At 42.7% G+C, this 26,122-nt stretch overlaps 17 non-coding genes across 17 annotated transcripts; 5 read left to right on the forward strand and 12 right to left on the reverse strand.

The window, feature by feature from the left end:
* Nucleotides 1-398: 398 nt before the first annotated feature.
* trnal-aag (transfer RNA leucine (anticodon AAG)) lies at nt 399-480 on the reverse strand. The gene has a single exon. It is a non-coding gene; the product is annotated as a tRNA-Leu (tRNA).
* Nucleotides 481-1,758: 1,278 nt separating this feature from the next.
* On the reverse strand, nt 1,759-1,840 carry trnal-aag (transfer RNA leucine (anticodon AAG)). The gene has a single exon. It is a non-coding gene; the product is annotated as a tRNA-Leu (tRNA).
* A 109-nt stretch (nt 1,841-1,949) lies between these two features.
* trnad-guc (transfer RNA aspartic acid (anticodon GUC)) lies at nt 1,950-2,021 on the forward strand. Its single transcript has one exon. It is a non-coding gene; the product is annotated as a tRNA-Asp (tRNA).
* Nucleotides 2,022-2,473: 452 nt separating this feature from the next.
* Nucleotides 2,474-2,545, reverse strand: trnae-uuc (transfer RNA glutamic acid (anticodon UUC)). The gene has a single exon. It is a non-coding gene; the product is annotated as a tRNA-Glu (tRNA).
* Nucleotides 2,546-3,196: 651 nt separating this feature from the next.
* Nucleotides 3,197-3,278, reverse strand: trnal-aag (transfer RNA leucine (anticodon AAG)). The gene has a single exon. It is a non-coding gene; the product is annotated as a tRNA-Leu (tRNA).
* A 1,277-nt stretch (nt 3,279-4,555) lies between these two features.
* Nucleotides 4,556-4,637, reverse strand: trnal-aag (transfer RNA leucine (anticodon AAG)). Its single transcript has one exon. It is a non-coding gene; the product is annotated as a tRNA-Leu (tRNA).
* Nucleotides 4,638-4,746: 109 nt separating this feature from the next.
* Nucleotides 4,747-4,818, forward strand: trnad-auc (transfer RNA aspartic acid (anticodon AUC)). Its single transcript has one exon. It is a non-coding gene; the product is annotated as a tRNA-Asp (tRNA).
* Nucleotides 4,819-5,585: 767 nt separating this feature from the next.
* On the forward strand, nt 5,586-5,657 carry trnad-guc (transfer RNA aspartic acid (anticodon GUC)). The gene has a single exon. It is a non-coding gene; the product is annotated as a tRNA-Asp (tRNA).
* Nucleotides 5,658-6,116: 459 nt separating this feature from the next.
* Nucleotides 6,117-6,198, reverse strand: trnal-aag (transfer RNA leucine (anticodon AAG)). The gene has a single exon. It is a non-coding gene; the product is annotated as a tRNA-Leu (tRNA).
* Nucleotides 6,199-7,498: 1,300 nt separating this feature from the next.
* On the reverse strand, nt 7,499-7,570 carry trnae-uuc (transfer RNA glutamic acid (anticodon UUC)). The gene has a single exon. It is a non-coding gene; the product is annotated as a tRNA-Glu (tRNA).
* Nucleotides 7,571-8,867: 1,297 nt separating this feature from the next.
* trnal-aag (transfer RNA leucine (anticodon AAG)) lies at nt 8,868-8,949 on the reverse strand. The gene has a single exon. It is a non-coding gene; the product is annotated as a tRNA-Leu (tRNA).
* A 1,236-nt stretch (nt 8,950-10,185) lies between these two features.
* trnae-uuc (transfer RNA glutamic acid (anticodon UUC)) lies at nt 10,186-10,257 on the reverse strand. Its single transcript has one exon. It is a non-coding gene; the product is annotated as a tRNA-Glu (tRNA).
* A 651-nt stretch (nt 10,258-10,908) lies between these two features.
* On the reverse strand, nt 10,909-10,990 carry trnal-aag (transfer RNA leucine (anticodon AAG)). Its single transcript has one exon. It is a non-coding gene; the product is annotated as a tRNA-Leu (tRNA).
* A 1,328-nt stretch (nt 10,991-12,318) lies between these two features.
* On the reverse strand, nt 12,319-12,400 carry trnal-aag (transfer RNA leucine (anticodon AAG)). Its single transcript has one exon. It is a non-coding gene; the product is annotated as a tRNA-Leu (tRNA).
* Nucleotides 12,401-13,728: 1,328 nt separating this feature from the next.
* trnal-aag (transfer RNA leucine (anticodon AAG)) lies at nt 13,729-13,810 on the reverse strand. The gene has a single exon. It is a non-coding gene; the product is annotated as a tRNA-Leu (tRNA).
* A 768-nt stretch (nt 13,811-14,578) lies between these two features.
* trnad-guc (transfer RNA aspartic acid (anticodon GUC)) lies at nt 14,579-14,650 on the forward strand. Its single transcript has one exon. It is a non-coding gene; the product is annotated as a tRNA-Asp (tRNA).
* An 11,308-nt stretch (nt 14,651-25,958) lies between these two features.
* Nucleotides 25,959-26,030, forward strand: trnad-guc (transfer RNA aspartic acid (anticodon GUC)). Its single transcript has one exon. It is a non-coding gene; the product is annotated as a tRNA-Asp (tRNA).
* The last annotated feature ends 92 nt before the right edge of the window (nt 26,031-26,122 follow it).

A 26,122-nucleotide genomic window follows, 5' to 3' on the forward strand; every position in this document is an offset into this window, starting at 1 on the left:
ACAGTATCCTTCTCCGAATGTTGTGATGTTGATGATTCAAAACAGTGAGGATGGTTCTACAGCATGTTAGTGTGGAGGAGTGCATATGATGAGTCATTTGTTAGTCTGCTCTCTCCTGCCTGTGCAATGCAACCAACAAGATCTGGATGCCGTCATTGACTAGGTTAGGTTGATCTTCAAACGACATGTTGATAAACATACAACCTCGACCACCTTTTAGCTTTACCGGACGCTGCTGGCGGGCCTTAAATCTGTGCTGGTTGTGTTTTTTTTATTGCATACCTGGAATGGAAAACTCCAAAGCTAACGTTTTGGTCCTATTTTTGCAAGTTTTCTTAATGAGGCCCAGGGTCTTATTGCCTCAGTCAGGGAAGATACAAGTGTGTTACCAGCAAAAATGGCAGTGGTGGGAGTTGAACCCACGCCTCCCGAGAGACTGGAGCCTTAATCCAGCGCCTTAGACCGCTCGGCCACACTACCCTCAATCCGTGCTTTCGGAGGATCAATTTGTCCGCATTATGAGATCGTAGAAATACTGAATAGCAACACTTTGGTCGCAGTGTGGCAGGCAAAATATCATCCAAGGCAGTCCTCGTTAGTATAGTGGACAGTATCTCTGCCTGTCACGCGGAAGACCAGGGTTTCGATTCCCTGACGGGGAGATGGTTCAGGTGCCTCTTATTTTCTTCAATTACCATCTTGTTGAAATTTGAGAAGTGACCACAGTATCCTTCTCCGAATGTTGTGATGTTGATGATTCAAAACAGTGAGGATGGTTCTAAAGCATGTTAGTGTGGAGGAGTGCATATGAAGAGTCATTTGTTAGTCTGCTCTCTTCTGCCTGTGCAATGCAACCAACAAGACCTGGATGCCGTCATTGACTAGGTTAGGCTGATCTTTAAACGACATGATGATAAACATACAACCTCGACCACGTTTTAGCTTTACCGGACGCTGCTGGTGGGCCTTAAATCTGTGGTGGTTGTTTTTTTTTTATTGCATACCTGGCATGGAAAACTCCAAAGCTAACGTTTTGGCCCTATTTTTGAAAGCTTTCTAAATGAGGCCCAGGGTCTTATTGCCTCAGTCAGGGAAGATACAAGTGCGTTACCAGCAAAAATGGCAGTGGTGGGATTTGAACCCACGCCTCCTGAGAGACTGGAGCCTTAATCCAGCGCCTTAGGTCGCGGTGTGGCAGGCAAAAGCCAAGCCTGTTTGGTTGTCCCCAGGAAAAAAGCATGCCAAACAGTCCTCGTTAGTATAGTGGACAGTATCTCCGCCTGTCACGTGGAAGACCAGGGTTCGATTCCCTGACGGGGAGATGGCGCAGGTGCCTCCTGTTTCCTTCAATTACCATCTTGTTGAAATTTCAGAAGTGACCACAGTATCCTTCTCCGAATGTTGTGATGTTGATGATTCAAAACAGTGAGCATGGTTCTACAGCATGTTAGTGTGGAGGAGTGCATATGATGAGTCATTTGTTAGTCTGCTCTCTCCTGCCTGTGCAATGCAACCAACAAGATCTGGATGCCGTCATTGACTAGGTTAGGTTGATCTTCAAACGACATGTTGATAAACATACAACCTCGACCACCTTTTAGCTTTACCGGACGCTGCTGGCGGGCCTTAAATCTGTGCTGGTTGTGTTTTTTTTATTGCATATCTGGAATGGAAAACTCCAAAGATAACATTTTGGTCCTATTACCCAGGGTCTTATTGCCTCAGTCAGGGAAGATACAAGTGTGTTACCAGCAAAAATGGCAGTGGTGGGATTTGAACCCACGCCTCCCGAGAGACTGGAGCCTTAATCCAGCGCCTTAGACCGCTCGGCCACACTACCCTCAATCCGTACTTTCGGAGGATCAATTTGTCCGCATTATGAGATCGCAGAAATACTGAATAGCAACACTTTGGTCGCGGTGTGGCAGGCAAAATATTATCCCAAGCAGTCCTCGTTAGTATAGTGGACAGTATCTCCGCCTGTCACGCGGAAGACCAGGGTTCGATTCCCTGACGGGGAGATGGTTCAGGTGCCTCTTATTTTCATCAATTACCATCTTTTTGAAATTTGAGAAGTGACCACAGTATCCTTCTCCGAATGTTGTGATGTTGATGATTCAAAACAGTGAGGATGGTTCTACATCATGTTAGTGTGGAGGAGTGCATATGATGAGTCATTTGTTAGTCTGCTCTCTCCTGCCTGTGCAATGCAACCAACAAGATCTGGATGCCGTCATTGACTAGGCTAGGTTGTGTGTGGAGAACTGGAAAGGTGTCGTGCAGTGGACCTCGAAGACGACAAGAAGAGGAAAGCGGAGAATCTCGGGCACATTTTTTGGGCCAAGTTTGAGCAATGTCCCCATTGCCTTTATGGAAAATGTCAACTATAATGATTTGTATATCATGAGCATAAAACATGGAAGTCACATAAGTTTATTATAAATTGCCTGCTCTGAGAAAGGGTCGGATAGCTTTACCTGACCGGGAATCGAACCCGGGCCGCGGCGGTGAAAGCGCCGAATCCTAGCCACTAGACCACCAGGGAGTTGATCACTGGTTCAGACACTGGTCTCCTGCATGGTTTCTTGACAAATGTGTGAAGCACCCATTGCATTCATATGCCATGTCAGAAATGCGAATTGTCTTCTTTGAACCGGGGTAACTTTTGTGTCTCAGTGAAGTGATAACCACTACACTATGGAAACTGCTGCATGAATTTGGACTTGGGTGTGGAAAAATTGTACAATAGTAACAAAAAAGAACAGACTTTCCTTCCTCCTGTCTTCTTTTGTCTTCTTAGTGTAGTCCGTGTTGAGGATAAGGTCGTTGTTTCCACACAATGTCACCAGATAGGCCAACTCCCTCCTGCTGGTCGCACCGTGCGGGCCAGTGATACATCCTATCACTGCGGTGTCATCCAAATACAGAAACAGATAAAAGTGGCCTGAATGTCTTAAGTAGGGGCGGAGATCTTCAAACGACATGTTGATAAACATACAACCTCGACCACCTTTTAGCTTTACTGGATGCTGCTGGTGGGCCTTAAATCTGTGGTGGTTGTGTTTTTTTTTATTGCATACCTGGCATGGAAAACTCCAAAGCTAACGTTTTGGCCCTATTTTTGCAAGTTTTCTAAATGAGGCCCAGGGTCTTATTGCCTCAGTCAGGGAAGATACAAGTGTGTTACCAGCAAAAATGGCAGTGGTGGGATTCGAACCCACGCCTCCCGAGAGACTGGAGCCTTAATCCAGCGCCTTAGACCGCTCTGCCACACTACCCTCAATCCGTGCTTTCGGAGGATCAATTTGTCCGCATTATGAGATCATAGAAATACTGAATAGCAACACTTTGGTCGCAGTGTGGCAGGCAAAATATCATCCAAGGCAGTCCTCGTTAGTATAGTGGACAGTATCTCCGCCTGTTACGCGGAAGACCAGAGTTCGATTCCCTGATGGGGAGATGGTTCAGGTGCCTCTTATTTTCTTCAATTGCCATCTTTTTGAAATTTGAGAAGTGACCACAGTATCCTTCTCCGAATGTTGTGATGTTGATGATTCAAAACAGTGAGGATGGTTCTAAAGCATGTTAGTGTGGAGTAGTGCATATGATGAGTCATTTGTTAGTCTGCTCTCTCCTGCCTGTGCAATGCAACCAACAAGATCTGGATGCCGTCATTGACTAGGTTAGGCTGATCTTTAAACGACATGATGATAAACATACAACCTCGACCACATTTTAGCTTTACCGGACGCTGCTGGTGGGCCTTAAATCTGTGGTGGTTGTTTTTTTTTTATTGCATACCTGGCATGGAAAACTCCAAAGCTAACGTTTTGGCCCTATTTTTGAAAGCTTTCTAAATGAGGCCCAGGGTCTTATTGCCTCAGTCAGGGAAGATACAAGTGCGTTACCAGCAAAAATGGCAGTGGTGGGATTTGAACCCACGCCTCCTGAGAGACTGGAGCCTTAATCCAGCGCCTTAGGTCGCGGTGTGGCAGGCAAAAGCCAAGCCTGTTTGGTTGTCCCCAGGAAAAAAGCATGCCAAACAGTCCTCGTTAGTATAGTGGACAGTATCTCCGCCTGTCACGTGGAAGACCAGGGTTCGATTCCCTGACGGGGAGATGGCGCAGGTGCCTCCTGTTTCCTTCAATTACCATCTTGTTGAAATTTCAGAAGTGACCACAGTATCCTTCTCCGAATGTTGTGATGTTGATGATTCAAAACAGTGAGCATGGTTCTACAGCATGTTAGTGTGGAGGAGTGCATATGATGAGTCATTTGTTAGTCTGCTCTCTCCTGCCTGTGCAATGCAACCAACAAGATCTGGATGCCGTCATTGACTAGGTTAGGTTGATCTTCAAACGACATGTTGATAAACATACAACCTCGACCACCTTTTAGCTTTACCGGACGCTGCTGGCGGGCCTTAAATCTGTGCTGGTTGTGTTTTTTTTATTGCATATCTGGAATGGAAAACTCCAAAGATAACATTTTGGTCCTATTACCCAGGGTCTTATTGCCTCAGTCAGGGAAGATACAAGTGTGTTACCAGCAAAAATGGCAGTGGTGGGATTTGAACCCACGCCTCCCGAGAGACTGGAGCCTTAATCCAGCGCCTTAGACCGCTCGGCCACACTACCCTCGATCTATGCATTCGGCGGATCAATTTGTCGGCATTATGAGATAGCAGAAATATGAAATAGCAACACTTTGGTCGCGGTGTGGCAGGCAAAATATCATCCCAAGCAGTCCTCGTTAGTATAGTGGACAGTATCTCCGCCTATCACGCGGAAGACCAGGGTTCGATTCCCTGACGGGGAGATGGTATAGGTTCCTCTCATTTTCTTCAATTACTTCATCCCAATGCACCCATTGCATTCATATGCCATGTCAGAAATGCGAATTGTCTTCTTTGAACCGGGGTAACTTTTGTGTCTTAGTGAATTGATAACCACTACACTATGGAAACTGCTGCATGAATTTCGACTTGGGTGTGGAAAAATTGTACAATAGTAACACAAAAGAACAGACTTTCCTTCCTCATGTCTTCTTTTGTCTTCTTAGTGTAGTCCGTGTTGAGGATAAGGTCGTTGTTTCCACACAATGTCACCAGACAGGCCAACTCCCTCCTGCTGGTCGCACCGTGCGGGCCAGTGATACATCCTATCACTGCGGTGTCATCCAAATACAGAAACAGATAAAAGTGGCCTGAATGTCTTAAGTAGGGGCGGAGATCTTCAAACGACATGTTGATAAACATACAACCTCGACCACCTTTTAGCTTTACCGGACGCTGCTGGCGGGCCTTAAATCTGTGCTGGTTGTGTTTTTTTTATTGCATACCTGGCATGGAAAACTCCAAAGCTAACGTTTTGGCCCTATTTTTGCAAGTTTTCTAAATGAGGCCCAGGGTCTTTTTGCCTCAGTCAGGGAAGATACAAGTGTGTTACCAGCAAAAATGGCAGTGGTGGGATTTGAACCCACGCCTCCCGAGAGACTGGAGCCTTAATTCAGCGCCTTTGGTCGCGGTGTGGCAGGCAAAAGCCAAGCCTGTTTGGTTGTCCCCAGGAAAATAACATGCCAAGCAGTCCTCGTTAGTATAGTGGACAGTATCTCCGCCTGTCACGCGGAAGACCAGGGTTCGATTCCCTGACGGGGAGATGGTGCGGGTGCCTCTTACTTTTTTCAATTACCATCTTGTTGAAATTTCAGAAGTGACCACAGTATCCTTCTCCGAATGTTGTGATGTTGATGATTCAAAACAGTGAGGATGGTTCTACAGCATGTTAGTGTGGAAGAGTGCATATGATGAGTCATTTGTTAGTCTGCTCTCTCCTGCCTGTGCAATGCAACCAACAAGATCTGGATGCCGTCATTGACTAGGTTAGGTTGATCTTCAAACGACATGTTGATAAACATACAACCTCGACCACCTTTTAGCTTTACCGGACGCTGCTGGCGGGCCTTAAATCTGTGCTGGTTGGGTTTTTTTTTATTGCATACCTGGCATGGAAAACTCCAAAGCTAACGTTTTGGCCCTATTTTTGCAAGTTTTCTAAATGAGGCCCTGGGTCTTCTTGCCTCAGTCAGGGAAGATACAAGTGTGTTACCAGCAAAAATGGCAGTGGTGGGATTTGAACCCACGCCTCCCGAGAGACTGGAGCCTTAATCCAGCGCCTTAGACCGCTCGGCCACACTACCCTCAATCTATGCATTCGGCGGATCAATTTGTCGGCATTATGAGATAGCAGAAATATGAGATAGCAACACTTTGGTCGCGGTGTGGCAGGCAAAATATCATCCCAAGCAGTCCTCGTTAGTATAGTGGACAGTATCTCCGCCTGTCACGCGGAAGACCGGGGTTCGATTCCCTGACGGGGAGATGGTTTAGGTGCCTCTCATTTTCTTCAATTACCATCTCGTTGAAATTTGAGAAGTGACCACAGTATCCTTCTCCGAATGTTGTGATGTGTGGACTCGGCGTTGCTGCACAGCCCTACAGAAATCAAACACAGTATTTTACTAATGTTTGTTGCACCCCTCGAAATTAGGATGCAAAAGCAAGTCTTCAAAAAGGGAAAATGGTTTGTCAGAGTCAATGTGTCAAATTAAAGGTTAGGGATGCAGCAGCTGACGACCTCGACATAGCATTACAAAAATCAACCTTGGTAGAATTAGAAAAGTCCTTAGGCGAAGCCCTGTATGGTCTTATTTACGACAACGCATCTAACCACCTACGAGCAAACCCTGACAACAGTTTAGTTACACATATACCACTTATACACATATACCAATGGTTAGCCTAAAGTCAGTTGGCACAGAAAACAGCTTGAATACAACCACAGACGTCAGAGGAAAAGCTCAAACAAGAAACAGACCCTCGTCTCGCTCTGTTTGACCGAGAACCAGCAATGAAGAGATTAAAGTCAAGGCAAATGTCCTCCATCCTGTATAAGCCCTGACTGACAGACATCACCGCAACAGGTTGGCCCTCTGCTCTAGCCGCCGGGAAAATGCCTCACACAAATCCTCTCTCTGCCTAAACAAATCTCTTCTGCCTGGCTCCAAAGAAGTGTGGCCTTTTTGGTCCTGCCTAAATCGCCCAAGATCTGTGAAACGGAACGTTGCAGGGTATCCATGAACAAATGAGGCTATGAGGATGGTTCTACAGCATGTTAGTGTGGAGGAGTGCATATGATGAGTCATTTGTTAGTCTGCTCTCTCCTGCCTGTGCAATGCAACCAACAAGATCTGGATGCCGTCATTGACTAGGCTAGGTTGTGTGTGGAGAACTGGAAAGGTGTCGTGCAGTGGACCTCGAAAACGACAAGAAGAGGAAAGCGGAGAATCTCGGGCACATTTTTTGGGCCAAGTTTGAGCAATGTCCCCATTGCCTTTATGGAAAATGTCAACGATAATGATTTGTATATCATGAGCATAAAACATGGAAGTCACATAAGTTAATTATAAATTGCCTGCTCTGAGAAAGGGTCGGATAGCTTTCCCTGACCGGGAATCGAACCCCGGCCGCGGCGGTGAAAGCGCCGAATCCTAGCCACTAGACCACCAGGGAGTTGATCACGGCTTCAGACACTGTTCTCCTGCATGGTTTCTTGACAAATGTGTGAAGCACCCATTGCATTCATATGCCATGTCAGAAATGCGAATTGTCTTCTTTGAACCGGGGTAACTTTTGTGTCTTAGTGAATTGATAACCACTACACTATGGAAACTGCTGCATGAATTTGGACTTGGGTGTGGAAAAATTGTACAATAGTAACAAAAAAGAACAGACTTTCCTTCCTCATGTCTTCTTTTGTCTTCTTAGTGTAGTCCGTGTTGAGGATAAGGTCGTTGTTTCCACACAATGTCACCAGACAGGCCAACTCCCTCCTGCTGGTCGCACCGTGCGGGCCAGTGATACATCCTATCACTGCGGTGTCATCCAAATACAGAAACAGATAAAAGTGGCCTGAATGTCTTAAGTAGGGGCGGAGATCTTCAAACAACATGTTGATAAACATACAACCTCGACCACCTTTTAGCTTTACCGGACGCTGCTGGCGGGCCTTAAATCTGTGCTGGTTGTGTTTTTTTTATTGCATACCTGGCATGGAAAACTCCAGAGCTAACGTTTTGGCCCTATTTTTGCAAGTTTTCTAAATGAGGCCCAGAGTCTTTTTGCCTCAGTCAGGGAAGATACAAGTGTGTTACCAGCAAAAATGGCAGTGGTGGGATTTGAACCCACGCCTCCCGAGAGACTGGAGCCTTAATTCAGCGCCTTTGGTCGCGGTGTGGCAGGCAAAAGCCAAGCCTGTTTGGTTGTCCCCAGGAAAATAACATGCCAAGCAGTCCTCGTTAGTATAGTGGACAGTCACGCGGAAGACCAGGGTTCGATTCCCTGACGGGGAGATGGTGCGGGTGCCTCTTACTTTTTTCAATTACCATCTTGTTGAAATTTCAGAAGTGACCACAGTATCCTTCTCCGAATGTTGTGATGTTGATGATTCAAAACAGTGAGGATGGTTCTACAGCATGTTAGTGTGGAAGAGTGCATATGATGAGTCATTTGTTAGTCTGCTCTCTCCTGCCTGTGCAATGCAACCAACAAGATCTGGATGCCGTCATTGACTAGGTTAGGTTGATCTTCAAACGACATGTTGATAAACATACAACCTCGACCACCTTTTAGCTTTACCGGACGCTGCTGGCGGGCCTTAAATCTGTGCTGGTTGTGTTTTTTTTATTGCATACCTGGAATGGAAAACTCCAAAGCTAACGTTTTGGTCCTATTTTTGCAAGTTTTCTAAATGAGGCCCAGGGTCTTATTGCCTCAGTCAGGGAAGATACAAGTGTGTTACCAGCAAAAATGGCAGTGGTGGGATTTGAACCCACGCCTCCCGAGAGACTGGAGCCTTAATCCAGCGCCTTAGACCGCTCGGCCACACTACCCTCAATCCGTGCTTTCGGAGGATCAATTTGTCCGCATTATGAGATCGCAGAAATACTGAATAGCAAAACTTTGGTCGCGGTGTGGCAGGCAAAAGCCAAGCCTGTTTGCTTGTCCCCAGGAAAATATCATGCCAAGCAGTCCTCGTTTCTAAATGAGGCCCAGGGTCTTATTGCCTCAGTCAGGGAAGATACAAGTGTGTTACCAGCAAAAATGGCAGTGGTGGGATTTGAACCCACGCCTCCCGAGAGACTGGAGCCTTAATCCAGCGGCCACACTACCCTCAATCTATGCATTCGGCGGATCAATTTGTCGGCATTATGAGATAGCAGAAATATGAGATAGCAACACTTTGGTCGCGGTGTGGCAGGCAAAATATCATCCCAAGCAGTCCTCGTTAGTATAGTGGACAGTATCTCCGCCTGTCACGCGGCAGACCAGGGTTCGATTCCCTGACGGGGAGATGGTTTAGGTTCCTCCCATTTTCTTCAATTACCATCTTGTTGAAATTTGAGAAGTGACCACAGTATCCTTCTCCGAATGTTGTGATGTGTTTACTCGGCGTTGCTGCACAGCCCTACAGAAATCAAACACAGTATTTTACTAATGTTTGTTGCACCCCTCGAAATTAGGATGCAAAAGCAAGTCTTCAAAAAGGGAAAATGGTTTGTCAGAGTCAATGTGTCAAATTAAAGGTTAGGGATGCAGCAGCTGACGACCTCGACATAGCATTACAAAAATCAACCTTGGTAGGATTAGAAAAATCCTCTCTCTGCCTAAACAAATCTCTTCTGCCTGGCTCCAAAGAAGTGTGGCCTTTTTGGTCCTGCCTAAATCGCCCAAGATCTGTGAAACGGAACATTGCAGGGTATCCATGAACAAATGAGGTTATGAGGATGGTTCTACAGCATGTTAGTGTGGAGGAGTGCATATGATGAGTCATTTGTTAGTCTGCTCTCTCCTGCCTGTGCAATGCAACCAACAAGATCTGGATGCCGTCATTGACTAGGCTAGGTTGTGTGTGGAGAACTGGAAAGGTGTCGTGCAGTGGACCTCGAAAACGACAAGAAGAGGAAAGCGGAGAATCTCGGGCACATTTTTTGGGCCAAGTTTGAGCAATGTCCCCATTGCCTTTATGGAAAATGTCAACGATAATGATTTGTATATCATGAGCATAAAACATGGAAGTCACATAAGTTAATTATAAATTGCCTGCTCTGAGAAAGGGTCGGATAGCTTTCCCTGACCGGGAATCGAACCCCGGCCGCGGCGGTGAAAGCGCCGAATCCTAGCCACTAGACCACCAGGGAGTTGATCACGGCTTCAGACACTGTTCTCCTGCATGGTTTCTTGACAAATGTGTGAAGCACCCATTGCATTCATATGCCATGTCAGAAATGCGAATTGTCTTCTTTGAACCGGGGTAACTTTTGTGTCTTAGTGAATTGATAACCACTACACTATGGAAACTGCTGCATGAATTTGGACTTGGGTGTGGAAAAATTGTACAATAGTAACAAAAAAGAACAGACTTTCCTTCCTCATGTCTTCTTTTGTCTTCTTAGTGTAGTCCGTGTTGAGGATAAGGTCGTTGTTTCCACACAATGTCACCAGACAGGCCAACTCCCTCCTGCTGGTCGCACCGTGCGGGCCAGTGATACATCCTATCACTGCGGTGTCATCCAAATACAGAAACAGATAAAAGTGGCCTGAATGTCTTAAGTAGGGGCGGAGATCTTCAAACGACATGTTGATAAACATACAACCTCGACCACCTTTTAGCTTTACTGGATGCTGCTGGCGGGCCTTAAATCTGTGCTGGTTGTGTTTTTTTTTATTGCATACCTGGCATGGAAAACTCCAAAGCTAACGTTTTGGCCCTATTTTTGCAAGCTTTCTAAATGAGGCCCAGGGTCTTATTGCCTCAGTCAGGGAAGATACAAGTGCGTTACCAGCAAAAATGGCAGTGGTGGGATTTGAACCCACGCCTCCTGAGAGACTGGAGCCTTAATCCAGCGCCTTAGACCGCTCGGCCACACTACCCTCAATCCAAGCTTTCAGAGGATCAAATTGTCCGCATTATGAGATAGCAGAAATATGGAATAGCAACACTTTGGTCGCGGTGTGGCAGGCAAAAGCCAAGCCTGTTTACTTGTCCCCAGCAAAATATTATGCCAAGCAGTCCTCGTTAGTATAGTGGACAGTATCTCCGCCTGTCACGCGGAAGACCAGGGTTCGACTCCCTGACGGGGAGATGGTTCAGGTGCCTCCTATTTCCTTCAATTACCTTCTTGTTGAAATTTCAGAAGTGACCACAGTATCCTTCTCCGAATGTTGTGATGTTGTTGATTCAAAACAGTGAGCATGGTTCTACAGCATGTTAGTGTGGAGGAGTGCATATGATGAGTCATTTGTTAGTCTGCTCTCTCCTGCCTGTGCAATGCAACCAACAAGATCTGGATGCCGTCATTGACTAGGTTAGGTTGATCTTCAAACGACGTGTTGATAAACATATAACCTCGACCACCTTTTAGCTTTACCGGACGCTGCTGGCGGGCCTTAAATCTGTGCTGGTTGTGTTTTTTTTATTGCATACCTGGCATGGAAAACTCCAAAGCTAATGTTTTGGCCCTATTTTTGCAAGTTTTCTAAATGAGGCCCAGGGTCTTATTGCCTCAGTCAGGGAAGATACAAGTGTGTTACCAGCTAAAATGGCAGTGTTGGGATTTGAACCCACGCCTCCCGAGAGACTGGAGCCTTAATTCAGCGCCTTTGGTCGCGGTGTGGCAGGCAAAAGCCAAGCCTGTTTGGTTGTCCCCAGGAAAATAACATGCCAAGCAGTCCTCGTTAGTATAGTGGACAGTATCTCCGCCTGTCACACGGAAGACCAGGGTTCTATTCCCTGACGGGGAGATGGTGCGGGTGCCTCTTACTTTTTTCAATTACCATCTTGTTGAAATTTCAGAAGTGACCACAGTATCCTTCTCCGAATGTTGTGATGTTGATGATTCAAAACAGTGAGGATGGTTCTACAGCATGTTAGTGTGGAGGAGTGCATATGATGAGTCATTTGTTAGTCTGCTCTCTCCTGCCTGTGCAATGCAACCAACAAGATCTGGATGCCGTCATTGACTAGGTTAGGTTGATCTTCAAACGACATGTTGATAAACATACAACCTCGACCACCTTTTAGCTTTACCGGACGCTGCTGGCGGGCCTTAAATCTGTGCTGGTTGTGTTTTTTTTATTGCATACCTGGAATGGAAAACTCCAAAGCTAACGTTTTGGTCCTATTTTTGCAAGTTTTCTAAATGAGGCCCAGGGTCTTATTGCCTCAGTCAGGGAAGATACAAGTGCGTTACCAGCAAAAATGGCAGTGGTGGGATTTGAACCCACGCCTCCTGAGAGACTGGAGCCTTAATCCAGCGCCTTAGACCGCTCGGCCACACTACCCTCAATCCAAGCTTTCAGAGGATCAAATTGTCCGCATTATGAGATAGCAGAAATATGGAATAGCAACACTTTGGTCGCGGTGTGGCAGGCAAAAGCCAAGCCTGTTTACTTGTCCCCAGCAAAATATTATGCCAAGCAGTCCTCGTTAGTATAGTGGACAGTATCTCCGCCTGTCACGCGGAAGACCAGGGTTCGACTCCCTGACGGGGAGATGGTTCAGGTGCCTCCTATTTCCTTCAATTACCTTCTTGTTGAAATTTCAGAAGTGACCACAGTATCCTTCTCCGAATGTTGTGATGTTGTTGATTCAAAACAGTGAGCATGGTTCTACAGCATGTTAGTGTGGAGGAGTGCATATGATGAGTCATTTGTTAGTCTGCTCTCTCCTGCCTGTGCAATGCAACCAACAAGATCTGGATGCCGTCATTGACTAGGTTAGGTTGATCTTCAAACGACATGTTGATAAACATATAACCTCGACCACCTTTTAGCTTTACCGGACGCTGCTGGCGGGCCTTAAATCTGTGCTGGTTGTGTTTTTTTTATTGCATACCTGGCATGGAAAACTCCAAAGCTAATGTTTTGGCCCTATTTTTGCAAGTTTTCTAAATGAGGCCCAGGGTCTTATTGCCTCAGTCAGGGAAGATACAAGTGTGTTACCAGCTAAAATGGCAGTGTTGGGATTTGAACCCACGCCTCCCGAGAGACTGGAGCCTTAATTCAGCGCCTTTGGTCGCGGTGTGGCAGGCAAAAGCCAAGCCTGTTTGGTTGTCCCCAGGAAAATAACATGCCAAGCAGTCCTCGTTAGTATAGTGGACAGTATCTCCGCCTGTCACGCGGAAGACCAGGGTTCTATTCCCTGACGGGGAGATGGTGCGGGTGCCTCTTACTTTTTTCAATTACCATCTTGTTGAAATTTCAGAAGTGACCACAGTATCCTTCTCCGAATGTTGTGATGTTGATGATTCAAAACAGTGAGGATGGTTCTACAGCATGTTAGTGTGGAGGAGTGCATATGATGAGTCATTTGTTAGTCTGCTCTCTCCTGCCTGTGCAATGCAACCAACAAGATCTGGATGCCGTCATTGACTAGGTTAGGTTGATCTTCAAACGACATGTTGATAAACATACAACCTCGACCACCTTTTAGCTTTACCGGACGCTGCTGGCGGGCCTTAAATCTGTGCTGGTTGTGTTTTTTTTATTGCATACCTGGAATGGAAAACTCCAAAGCTAACGTTTTGGTCCTATTTTTGCAAGTTTTCTAAATGAGGCCCAGGGTCTTATTGCCTCAGTCAGGGAAGATACAAGTGTGTTACCAGCAAAAATGGCAGTGGTGGGATTTGAACCCACGCCTCCCAAGAGACTGGAGCCTTAATCCAGCGCCTTAGACCGCTCGGCCACACTACCCTCAATCCGTGCTTTCGGAGGATCAATTTGTCCGCATTATGAGATCGTAGAAATACTGAATAGCAACACTTTGGTCGCAGTGTGGCAGGCAAAATATCATCCAAGGCAGTCCTCGTTAGTATAGTGGACACTATCTCCGCCTGTCACGCGGAAGACCAGGGTTCGATTCCCTGACGGGGAGATGGTTCAGGTGCCTCTTATTTTCTTCAATTACCATCTTGTTGAAATTTGAGAAGTGACCACAGTATCCTTCTCCGAATGTTGTGATGTTGATGATTCAAAACAGTGAGGATGGTTCTAAAGCATGTTAGTGTGGAGGAGTGCATATGAAGAGTCATTTGTTAGTCTGCTCTCTCCTGCCTGTGCAATGCAACCAACAAGATCTGGATGCCGTCATTGACTAGGTTAGGCTGATCTTTAAACGACATGATGATAAACATACAACCTCGACCACGTTTTAGCTTTACCGGACGCTGCTGGTGGGCCTTAAATCTGTGGTGGTTGTTTTTTTTTTATTGCATACCTGGCATGGAAAACTCCAAAGCTAACGTTTTGGCCCTATTTTTGAAAGCTTTCTAAATGAGGCCCAGGGTCTTATTGCCTCAGTCAGGGAAGATACAAGTGCGTTACCAGCAAAAATGGCAGTGGTGGGATTTGAACCCACGCCTCCTGAGAGACTGGAGCCTTAATCCAGCGCCTTAGGTCGCGGTGTGGCAGGCAAAAGCCAAGCCTGTTTGGTTGTCCCCAGGAAAATAGCATGCCAAGCAGTCCTCGTTAGTATAGTGGACAGTATCTCCGCCTGTCACGCGGAAGACCAGGGTTCGATTCCCTGACGGGGAGATGGTGCAGGTGCCTCCTGTTTCCTTCAATTACCATCTTGTTGAAATTTCAGAAGTGACCACAGTATCCTTCTCCGAATGTTGTGATGTTGATGATTCAAAACAGTGAGCATGGTTCTACAGCATGTTAGTGTGGTGTAGTAGAATTTCTGACCTTTTGACCTATATTTCTTGTCTTTTAAGAATGTCCGCTCATTTTCAATACTCTTGTATTTTGTGCCATTGAATGGACCAGTTGTGGGACAAAAGTGAATATTGAGTCGTGCCAACCTGTCTACAGAATTCGAGTTGTTATGGAACAGATAGGAAAAGCAAAACAAGACATTGACGCATTTGATAAGGAACGATGACGCACAACAGACATATAAATGAATGGCAGAAGACCGGAACTCGGGGGTGATTTTGGCTGGTGTGTGTCTTGTGTGCTCTGGAGTACATTGTGTCTGCTTGCACGGACAACTTAATTCAACCTGCACTTCTGATAATGGGTAAATAAATTTGTTGTACTAAACTACTTTTGTTGCTTGCTTAAGCTTCGGACAATCCACTACACAAATTGGCGTCACGAACTAGGATGGTCCAGAACTCTGCAAGTCAACATCCGCTCCCGGCTTCTCTCTCAGGCAGACAACGCTTGCACGCGCGCATCTAATAAAAGGTAAGCTATTTTGCTTATTGTGTAAAAGTTGTCTGTCTGAAGAGAAACGGGATCGGTAAGATGAAAACTGAAATTTTTTTTCATAAAAGATAGGTTTAGTCAGGTTCTCCAAAAACAACCTGGACTGGGGTAAATTATGGTTGGATTGAGTTGTTTTATATGTGATCATTTGTCTGTGTGTTTGTTGAATATTTGTGATTTCTTGTTTTTAACATTAGGGGATTGTTGATAGAATTTTGGTGGTTTGGAGTGTAGAAGCACAGACGATGTGAGACGAAAATTTTCTTTTAACCTCTTCATCCTCTGTCGTTGCTGGCAGAGGATGCTTCTTTCTGCAAGTGCATCAGAATTAGCCAGAGTTGGACAAAGATAAATTTAAGGCAAGGGTTGCTAACTGGTGGCACATTTGGCCCATATAAAATTGATACGTCTGTGAAAGTGCGAGACACCTGTCTATGTGGAAACTGCAGCGGTCCCTAGTCCTTGTGACTCAGCGTGTAAAAAAGCCTCATATTAGGTGACCATTCAGTGACTCCGGTAAAGGAGATCAACTGAGCCAAGTTGTCACGAATCTGTTTAATGGCTGCAGAATAGACAGGTGGCGTCTCGGGCTCCATATGGTAGAGCTTTGGTGAAACTTGGTGAAACTGTATGGGACTGACCAGACACGATGTCTGTAGGATGCTGGGTGATTCCTGGTGGTCCTATGGCGCCTTAGAGGCCGGTGATCCGTGTTGGTCAGTTTGATAACGCAGGTGCTGCTCCAATGAAACGGGTTAATCGCCGTTTTATGAGCAATGATGGAACCTGGTTTTTGTGATATGAGACGGCCGATTCCACAAAAGCACGCGTGCATTAGTTGTTTATATTGGTCCGGACCAGGGGGGAGTGGTTTGTGGGATAAAAATGTGTGTGTTTTTTAAATTTATATATATATATATATCTGCGTATTTTAATAACTTTTGTGTAGCACCTGGTTTCTTGTCTGGTTTAATCCCCCCCCTTCCTTCCCCCCCCTCGCAACTTCCCCTCACGCTTTTTTCACAGCCCCGCTATCTGTAAAAGTCTGGAAATTGTCTAAAATGTGTGTGCGTGTGAGAAAGTAGACAAAGTTTATGTACAGAAAACATATGAGTGAATGATTTATCCATTTAATTATCTTATTCCGCTCTCGGAGGTTGGATCGCGGGGGCAGCAGCCTAAGCAGGGAAGTCCAGAATACCCTCCTTAAGCTTGACTATTTGTCCATCTAAGAGTGAATGATAAATGTTGTTCTTATTATTAAGGTTCTGATATGATACAGCTGTGCTTCTGGATGAGAAAAATAGTTGTCTATTGCATTTACTTTTAACTGTGCTGGTAAATTCTCTGTGTGTGAGTGACTGTGTGACGCATATAGTCTCAGCTGGGAGACATTTTGAGATAAGAGTGTGTGCGTGTGACGAGGCTGTGTGAGTGACAGCTGCGTGAGGCATTGGTTCGAAGAGGAGTGACACTGATAGCATTGAGCTAGGTTAGCATTGTGTTAGCATAGCATTGAGCTAGGTTAGCATTGAGCTAGGATAGCATTGAGCTAGGTTAGCATTGTGTTAGCAAAAGTTTGCTTACTGAGGCATAGTAAGGCTAAGTTAGCATCTAGCTTGGCATTACTAAGTGTGGTTGAACAGTTATTCTCGGTCTGTAGAGTGTGCTAGTAGTAGGTGCTTGCTAAGTCCAGTAAAATAATAGATATATGGAAAATTACACGTTTAAATATCAATCAATAAATACGGATTGTGGGACATTGAAACATTGTTTAATTCATCATTCATTTATATGTCTAGTATACTTTTTTTTTGGTACAGCCTTGTTGCTTATCTGATCCATCCAGTTCCTGTGGGAAGTTGCGACAAACACACACGCACAAACATCATAGATTAGGACACATTGTAACTTTGAATTAATAGTTATACAACAAATAAATTAATAATATTGAATTTAAATTTGAGAAAGATAAATTGATTATACATTGACATTTTAATTTTTTTTAGGAATAAACACACAATAAAATAAAAGTTAAATTTATATTCTAATACATCTAAGGGCATCTGTGAAACATAGAGTCTGAAGAAGTACAGATAAGAGCCACTCAGCGCCATTGTCAAAACAAAACGTAGAGAAGCGTTAAACAAATTCTAATCAGAAGGAAGACAGACCAAAATATGAGAACTTAAGTAAACAGACAGCAAGTAAACCAGAAATAATAATGTAAATAAATAACAAAGAAAGCAAATTTTTATGTGACATTGGTGCATGTAGAATTACAAATAGAGAATAAAACTAAATGGAAATAACTGTCTGCAAGATGAGCATGACGTCATGAATTGTGCTCGGGTTAGTAATAGATAGATAGATAGACAGATAAAACGTTATTGATTCCTTCAGGAGAGTTCCCTTTGGAAGAAGAACTAAAAAGTAAACAGTAACTAATAAGGGTATAAATGGAAACAAAATAGATTCTATTAAAAGAGAAACTAGGCATTAACGACCATGATATAAAAAAGTATTGCACTGTTATTGTTTTGCATTCCCTGTCATCCTAGCCCCCCAAAGAGGAGTTGTACAGTGTAATGATGTATGAGACAAAGGATTTTTTATAGGCTAAACCAGTAGTTCTCAAAGGAGGGTATGGTGTTTCCGCTCGGACAAAAAAGGGAGGTACTTGAAGGTATGCCAAGGGGTACCTGAGATTTTAAGTATTTTAAAATAGCGACAATTCAAAATCCTTTATAAATATAATTATAGAAGAATAATTCTTCAACAAAATAAATATTTACTGAATATTTATTCACGAGCCCAGATGGATCTCTATTGCAATATCCAAAGAAGGTTGATGATTGATTATATGTATAGAAATCTTTATTATAATTTAATCACTATTTAATTTTTAAAACGTTTTAGTTATTCTTATTTTTTTGTTTGTCCAAATAAGTCAAGTAAGACCACAACAAATGAGCAATATGGTGCACTGTTATATAATTTAATAAATCAGAAAATAATGACATTATGCTGTATTTTATTTCTTTAATTTACTGGAAAAAAAAGGTTGAAAACCACTGCCCTAAATCATATCTAAAGCTAAAATTATTTTATAAGACTGATTATTTTGGATTCGTAAATAGTATGCTGTTGATTGTGGTTAGCTGCAAGTTTGTTTATTTGTTTGTTTAGTTATTTGAGTGAAAGGGGAAGAAATCAATAGGAATAATTACATGCAAAATGGAATAAAACTATGAGTGCGATAGATAATGAATGAATAGATGAAATAAGTTTATTTTGGTCATGTAATCAACCATCAACCAATTTGTGTGAGCAGTTTAACAGTAAATTAGACATATTAACAATCATACACATTTACACACAGAAAAGAAAAGAAAAAAGAATGACCGAAAAAAAAAAAAGAATAGGCGGAAGCCAAAGCTTATATTGGCCTATGATATACAATTACTGAACATTAAATTACCTGGAACATCAACGTTAAAAGATGAAAGTAATTGTTACTATATTGCATAATGTTAAAAAACTTTACTTTTCAAGGGTCTCTTAAACCATAACAAAAAACTACATGTGTTCAGCTCATCACTGAGGATGGTACATCATTTAACTCCTAAAACTGAAATACATTTGTGTTTTTATTTTATTTTACTTGACCTATTTCAAAAATCAATATCCCCCATAAATGATAGTTTTCTCCTCATAATGTAAACAAGCTAAGAATACAAACTGGAAGGCTGTTCTTTACTTGGAAACATAATTGCCATTGTTTTAAAATTAAATTATCTGAACATTTAACACATTATGACTTAAAAAATGGATTGATATGATCATAATAATAATGCTTTGTGTAATATTGAAATGAGCCTTTTAAGTTTAAGTATTGGGTCTATAATTCTTCTATAAACATTTCCCCAAACTTCAAAACAATATTACATATGGAAAAATAAATGAATAATATAACATGTGCAGACATTTCTTATTCAGCATGTGTTTAACTTTATACCGAATAGCAATGGATTTGGATATTTTTCTTTAATATGTTCAATATGTGGCTTCCAACATATTAATGATCAATTACTATTCTCAAGAATGTAGTTCATATACTCTGTCAATTTCCACTTGATTTAACTTTAATTTTTGTTTCACAATTTGACTTTGCACCCTGGGCAGGTCGCCACCTCATCAAAGGGCCAACACAGATAGATAGACAGACAACATTCACACACTAGGGCAAATTTAGTCTTATTAATTACTACATATTGAGATCTATTACTTAAAATAACTACTTAACCACTGTTGTGAAATACCTTTCTAATTTATGGGAGTATTGGGATAGGATTGAGGAAGATGTCTGCTGTGGTGGTGGTTAGTTTTGAAATTAATTTAATAAAAGTAACTTTAAAGTGCAGTCTGACATTTTAGTTTGGAGTAATTTATATTTTTATTTACACATTTCAGTACACCATACTTCTGGATGTTGAGCTAGAAGAGGATAATGGCATGACAGAATAAAGTTAGAATTAAAGTTGGGGTGCCAGTGATTGTCACACACACACTGGGTGTGGTGGAATTTGTCCTCTGCATTTGGCCCATCCCCCGTGATTGCCCCTGGGAGGTGGGGGAATCATGTTTGGTGATTTGGCTCCCAAATTTTTTGTAGTCTTTGGTGTGACTCGACCGGGGTTTTGAACTTGCGACCTGCCGATCTCAGGGCGGACACTCTAACCACTAGGCCACTGAGATGAAGTAGGCAAACCAAATCTCAACAGCTTTCAGTTAGCTATAGATTTTGAGAGTATAATGCGAATAACTATAACTTTACAACTGTTTGCTGTGAATAGTGTTGAATAATAATTACAAATAACAGCCTACATTAATAATTAGAATAAGAGCCGATATGTAAAGTTAAAAAAAAAAAAAAAAAAAAAAAAGAGGAGAAGTGTGATTAGGGCTGGCGCTTAGAGCATGGCCTTGTATGTTTGTTGTGAATAGGTTAGATAACCAGTCGGAGACAGACAAGGCAAGGACAAGACTCAAAGTGCTTCACAGACAACAAAGGGAAATGAAAGAAAATAAAAGCAAAATTAAAATGCAGACAATAAAAATAAACACAGTGCGGACGTTAAAAGTTAAAAGATTAAAAGATTTAGCTGAAAGATAAGGAGAAACGTGAATAAAAACATTCCTTTGTTTTGGAGAGTATCACGCACAGCGGGAGGTCAGAGTGCAAGCATGACAGCTTGCTCGCGCCTACTGATAGACAAATGATAGTTTAAATTAACTTATACATAATCTTTAAGTGAATTAAAAGGGTACTTAAATACACATGAAGTAGTACGTATAATCTTTGAATTAAGGTTATTGATTAGCAATTAATGGGATAGTTAAGACTGTAATTTAAAAAAAAAAACGTGATATGCAAAATTGAACTAACCGAGAGGATATGAAAACGATGGGTGTACATGTTTTGAGTTCCAAATTCTGGAGGAAAAAACCTCAACAAAACGTAAAACCATTCAGACGGACTTGGGTGGTAGCCACGGTTGTGCTAGGTCAAGCGAGGGTGGAAAGGATGTGCAGCCGGGGGACTGCCGGCTTCTCTGAACAAGACAAGCTCCAAAGTTGTAGCCAGAACATGCTCACAAAAAATACAGGTGTGACAGCAGGACGAACAGCAGGATACAAACAGACCCCTGCTGGACATAAGTGTCAACGGACAATGTTCAACACAATCTTTGAAGCATTCCTTTGTGGTCAACCTGCACACACCTTGTAATGACCTGCTTACGAACTGTGCCCTGACAATTCAATACCGCACAGAAGGAAATTCCTGATGTTGCCTGACAGCACGACATCAGCGGACAACTAATAGGGACGCCTCCCAGGAACGAGTGGAAGACGGGGACTGCTCCAACTGTCCTAGCACTAGCTGACTGAGGTGCGTCCGTGTGTCCTGCCACCCAAACCGCCAAAGTGTATGATCACCAATTAGACGACTCATAATAGGAGCCTTTTGACTCTTATATATGGTAGGACTCAAGGTATGGCCGCTCATGTGAACTATCCTTACAACAATTAGAATGGTATAAGATGGACAACTAATGACCCACATTGTTCCCTCTGTCCTGCCTACGAAACCAAAAATTTAGGTCAAATGATAAAACAGGGCGTAGCTGCCGCTGATTGAACCGATACGCTAATACCACATTTTCAATTATTTCGGTTGTCTGTTAAAAACATAGCTATTGGTTGCAATTTGGACATTCCTGCTGTAGGCTACAAAGAGCTAGCAGCTACACAACAGCTGAGCTAAAATAAAATGTAAGCATATCAAAAAATTATAGTTGCTTATTACATACACAAAGTCGCAGAGAGACAGAAGTCTGTAGAAAGTATTCAGTAACAAACGTGTCCGCATTATTAAACTTTCTACCACAGGAAACATACTGAACAAATCCAGCAGTTACTGTCAGACTCTAATCCGGATTACCTTGTCTATCAGAGACATGGTTAAAACCCACAACACCTTTCGTTCTAATTAATGTCCCGGGGGACAAGATTACAGAAAAGACAGATCGAGTGACAAAGGGGGGAGGAATTATGATTTATGAAAGGGAAAACATTAAAAGTAGATCAATTTGAGTATGTTGAAATTAAAATCACATGTTCCTCAGAAATGTATTTCAAGGTAATTGTAGTATACCGACTGACCACAGCTAAAGACATTTTTCTTGATTCATTTTCAGACATCCTCAAACAGCATAGTATGAAAGAAGTAACGTCATGGGGGACGTTAATCTGGACTGGTTAAATAAGACGCGTAGAAAGAAACTTAAGGATATTATAAACGGCTTCTACATGATACAAAGGATAAGCAGCCCTACTAGAATTACAATTGGATGACAAAAATTAAAGAGATCATCTGTAAATACACGAATACAAAACCAGAAAGAAGAGTGCTAAAATAAAAATACCATTGGATTAATAAAACAATTTGGATTCTAATAAAGACATCGGGACTCAGCTCTCAAAAGAGCAATTATAACAGGTCTAAATACAGATCGTATGTTTTAAAAGTTTGGAAGAACAAGGTAACAATGTTTATGCGGAAGTCTAAGGCTGACTTTCATTTAGAATTAATCAAAGCTGCAAAAGGGAACAATAGAGAGTTATGGAAAACCAGATACAAACTTACGGGAAGAGAGCAAACAAGAAACAACACTATAACATTAAATATCAATGGCGCTACTATCGCAGACAGTCTGGACATAAGTAATAATTTTAATGAACATTTCATCCAGTCTGTACAAACCCTGAATAAAAATCCCTCAAAATCAGTGCAAATAATTGTCATTTATTCAGGATGGACTCATTTTAGAAGTAACAAATGAAACAAAGTTAAACAAAATCTTCACTGCATTATCAGACTCACGATCTAGAGATATATATATGGGTTGGACACTATCTTCCTACAAACATATAAGGATTGTATTATTGCTCGTATAACAACGATTGATAAATAAATCAATAACGGAAAACACTTTCCCTACCACGTGGAGAAACTGCTACTATGATTAAATCCATAAAGCAGGAAATAAAGAAGACCAGAACATGTACAGACCAATTAGCCTTCTCCACGTTATAACAAAAAGAATAGAAAATTTGAAATAAAAAAAAAAGTGGCTTTGGAGCAATCAAGGCTGCTCACACGGTCACTAAGATGGGCATTATGTTGACACATCAATTTAATGAGTATTATATTTATCCATGAGAGCATGTTTGTTGTAAATTGTGAGGTATGGCTGTTAAAATCTTGGTTGTTTTTACGAATGATGACAGATGTGAACAAGAGCATGTATGGTCTTTGTGTGATGATGTAAATAAGGTGTGGTTGTATTGTATGGTAAGTATGTGTCCATGAAGGGGCATTTGGTGACTTTTCTTATAATTGAATACATGCTACAGTATGATTATTTTTGATTAATTATTGATTATTATGAATGTATATATTTATTATGATTAATTAGTGTCATAATTTTATTGCTTGATTTGTGGATCCCTTTAATTTAGGTAGCCAGGGACTACAGATGGAAAGTAGCTATTTAGATATAATCTGGTACAGAACATATCTGTTTCTGAACTTAATGTTTCTGTGCATTGTCCCATCATAGATAGACTAAATTAAATACAACTATTTAGTGAATTGTTGTGGCCACAATAATTCACTAGGTGTTGTAAAATATCAAAGTACTATTGCAAAAGCGAACAGTGACCTCAAACATGACCTGTCCTCCGCCTCTGTTCTTGCTGCACTTGACTATCAGCTGTCTTTTCTTTTTCTTGGATGTTTCTGAAACTACTAATACTACTACTACTACTACTATTACTATTACTACGACTAACACTGTCCCTGTGAGAGGGACAGAGGGGGGAGGTGAGTTTGGATTGGGTCAAGTTTGAGCGTGTTGAGGTTTTATTTAATCGATATGATCAAGGATAAAGGAACGTAATGATTTAGATTGACAATTGCAGTGGTTGGCGAAAGCAACCCCAACCTCAAAGGAGGGTGCCAATTCAGTAATTAAATGTTTTGTGAATGATCTAATATCCCGACATGGTTTCCCCAAAAAGATTAGGTCAAACAACGGCACCTATTTTAAGAAAACAGGTTAATCTTCTTCAGTCACAAGATCAGCACTTCTCAGGACCAGCAGCTTCCTAGGAAGGTGGAAAGACCATGAGACCAAAATGGTAAGTTTGCAAAATGTAGAATTTGTGTGCCAGTTCCTCTGTGCAGATTTGAGGATGAAAGCAGCCACTCCAGATTCCCTTGCACTCGCTAAGAGGGGCACGGTCAAAGCCGATCCAGGACCAACACCCGATACCTGACTGGAAGGAACCGAGAGGAGAGACAACACCTTGCCAGCGATGACGAGAACAACTAAGGTTGCCAGCCAATGTGTCCACCGGGACTCCAGCAGCTGTGGAAAGAAGTGTCGGGAGTGCCGAAGCAGCGAGGAGGCCTGAAGCAAGCCGAGGGCCTGGACCAAAGCCCCACGCCCCATACTCTGCCCCAGCCTTCCCCAAAGCCCCCACAGCTCCAACTCTACCTGAGTTTTCCCCAATTTCGGCCAGCACGCACATGCCACTGAACAGTCTGCCCAATGGACTGAACCACACCCCAAGAAGAGACAGAGACAGACTGTTTGAGTGGATCTCTTTCTTCACCAGGGCAGCCAAAAGCCCAACGAGGTGTCGGCAGGCCACCAGCCTGAGGCACCACCGAGCCATCTATACGAGCACTAATCGAACATGGACTCATACGAAATTCAGTTGTGTGTTCAAAATCAATTGATAATTAACAATATTGGTAACTACATTCATTGCAAATGCCGGGAAAAATATTTTTGAAAATGTCTTACAGTCATAAGTCTATATACATTCATCTATTTATGTTCAATGATGTTCATGATCAAAGTATTTGTTTTTCCTTTACTAAATCAAAGGGTAGGCCACTAATTGTGTTCTGTGAGATGGTTTTACTGCAGGCTGGTAACAGCGATCGCTCTGAAGGAGGGTCATAGACGGAATTTTTGCCTCGTATAAAAACATTGAGGTTTTTGCCTCTATCTGCGGTAGAGATTTAAGTTAGTGGTCTATATCAGAAATTGTTTTGGTCCAGGGTCTTAAGACCCTGGAAGGAGGGTATGTAGTAGAATTTCTGACCTTTTGACCTATATTTCTTGTCTTTTAAGAATGTCCGCTCATTTTCAATACTCTTGTATTTTGTGCCATTGAATGGACCAGTTGTGGGACAAAAGTGAATATTGAGTCGTGCCAACCTGTCTACAGAATTCGAGTTGTTATGGAACAGATAGGAAAAGCAAAACAAGACATTGACGCATTTGATAAGGAACGATGACGCACAACAGACATATAAATGAATGGCAGAAGACCGGAACTCGGGGGTGATTTTGGCTGGTGTGTGTCTTGTGTGCTCTGGAGTACATTGTGTCTGCTTGCACGGACAACTTAATTCAACCTGCACTTCTGATAATGGGTAAATAAATTTGTTGTACTAAACTACTTTTGTTGCTTGCTTAAGCTTCGGACAATCCACTACATGGAGGAGTGCATATGATGAGTCATTTGTTAGTCTGCTCTCTCCTGCCTGTGCAATGCAACCAACAAGATCTGGATGCCGTCATTGACTAGGTTAGGTTGATCTTCAAACGACATGTTGATAAACATACAACCTCGACCACCTTTTAGCTTTACCGGACGCTGCTGGCGGGCCTTAAATCTGTGCTGGTGGTGTTTTTATTATTGCATATCTGGAATGGAAAACTCCAAAGATAACATTTTGGTCCTATTACCCAGGGTCTTATTGCCTCAGTCAGGGAAGATACAAGTGTGTTACCAGCAAAAATGGCAGTGGTGGGAACCCACGCCTCCCGAGTGACTGGAGCCTTAATCCAGCGCCTTAGACCGCTCGGCCACACTACCCTCAATCCGTGCTTTCGGAGGATCAATTTGTCCGCATTATGAGATCGCAGAAATACTGAATAGCAACACTTTGGTCGCGGTGTGGCAGGCAAAATACCATCCCAAGCAGTCCTCGTTAGTATAGTGGACAGTATCTCCGCCTGTCACGCGGAAGACCAGGGTTCGATTCCCTGACGGGGAGATGGTTCAGGTGCCTCTTATTTTCATCAATTACCATCTTTTTGAAATTTGAGAAGTGACCACAGTATCCTTCTCCGAATGTTGTGATGTTGA

Source organism: Entelurus aequoreus, linkage group LG26, assembly GCF_033978785.1.
Source record: "Entelurus aequoreus isolate RoL-2023_Sb linkage group LG26, RoL_Eaeq_v1.1, whole genome shotgun sequence".
Taxonomy (NCBI): Eukaryota; Metazoa; Chordata; class Actinopteri; order Syngnathiformes; family Syngnathidae; genus Entelurus; species Entelurus aequoreus.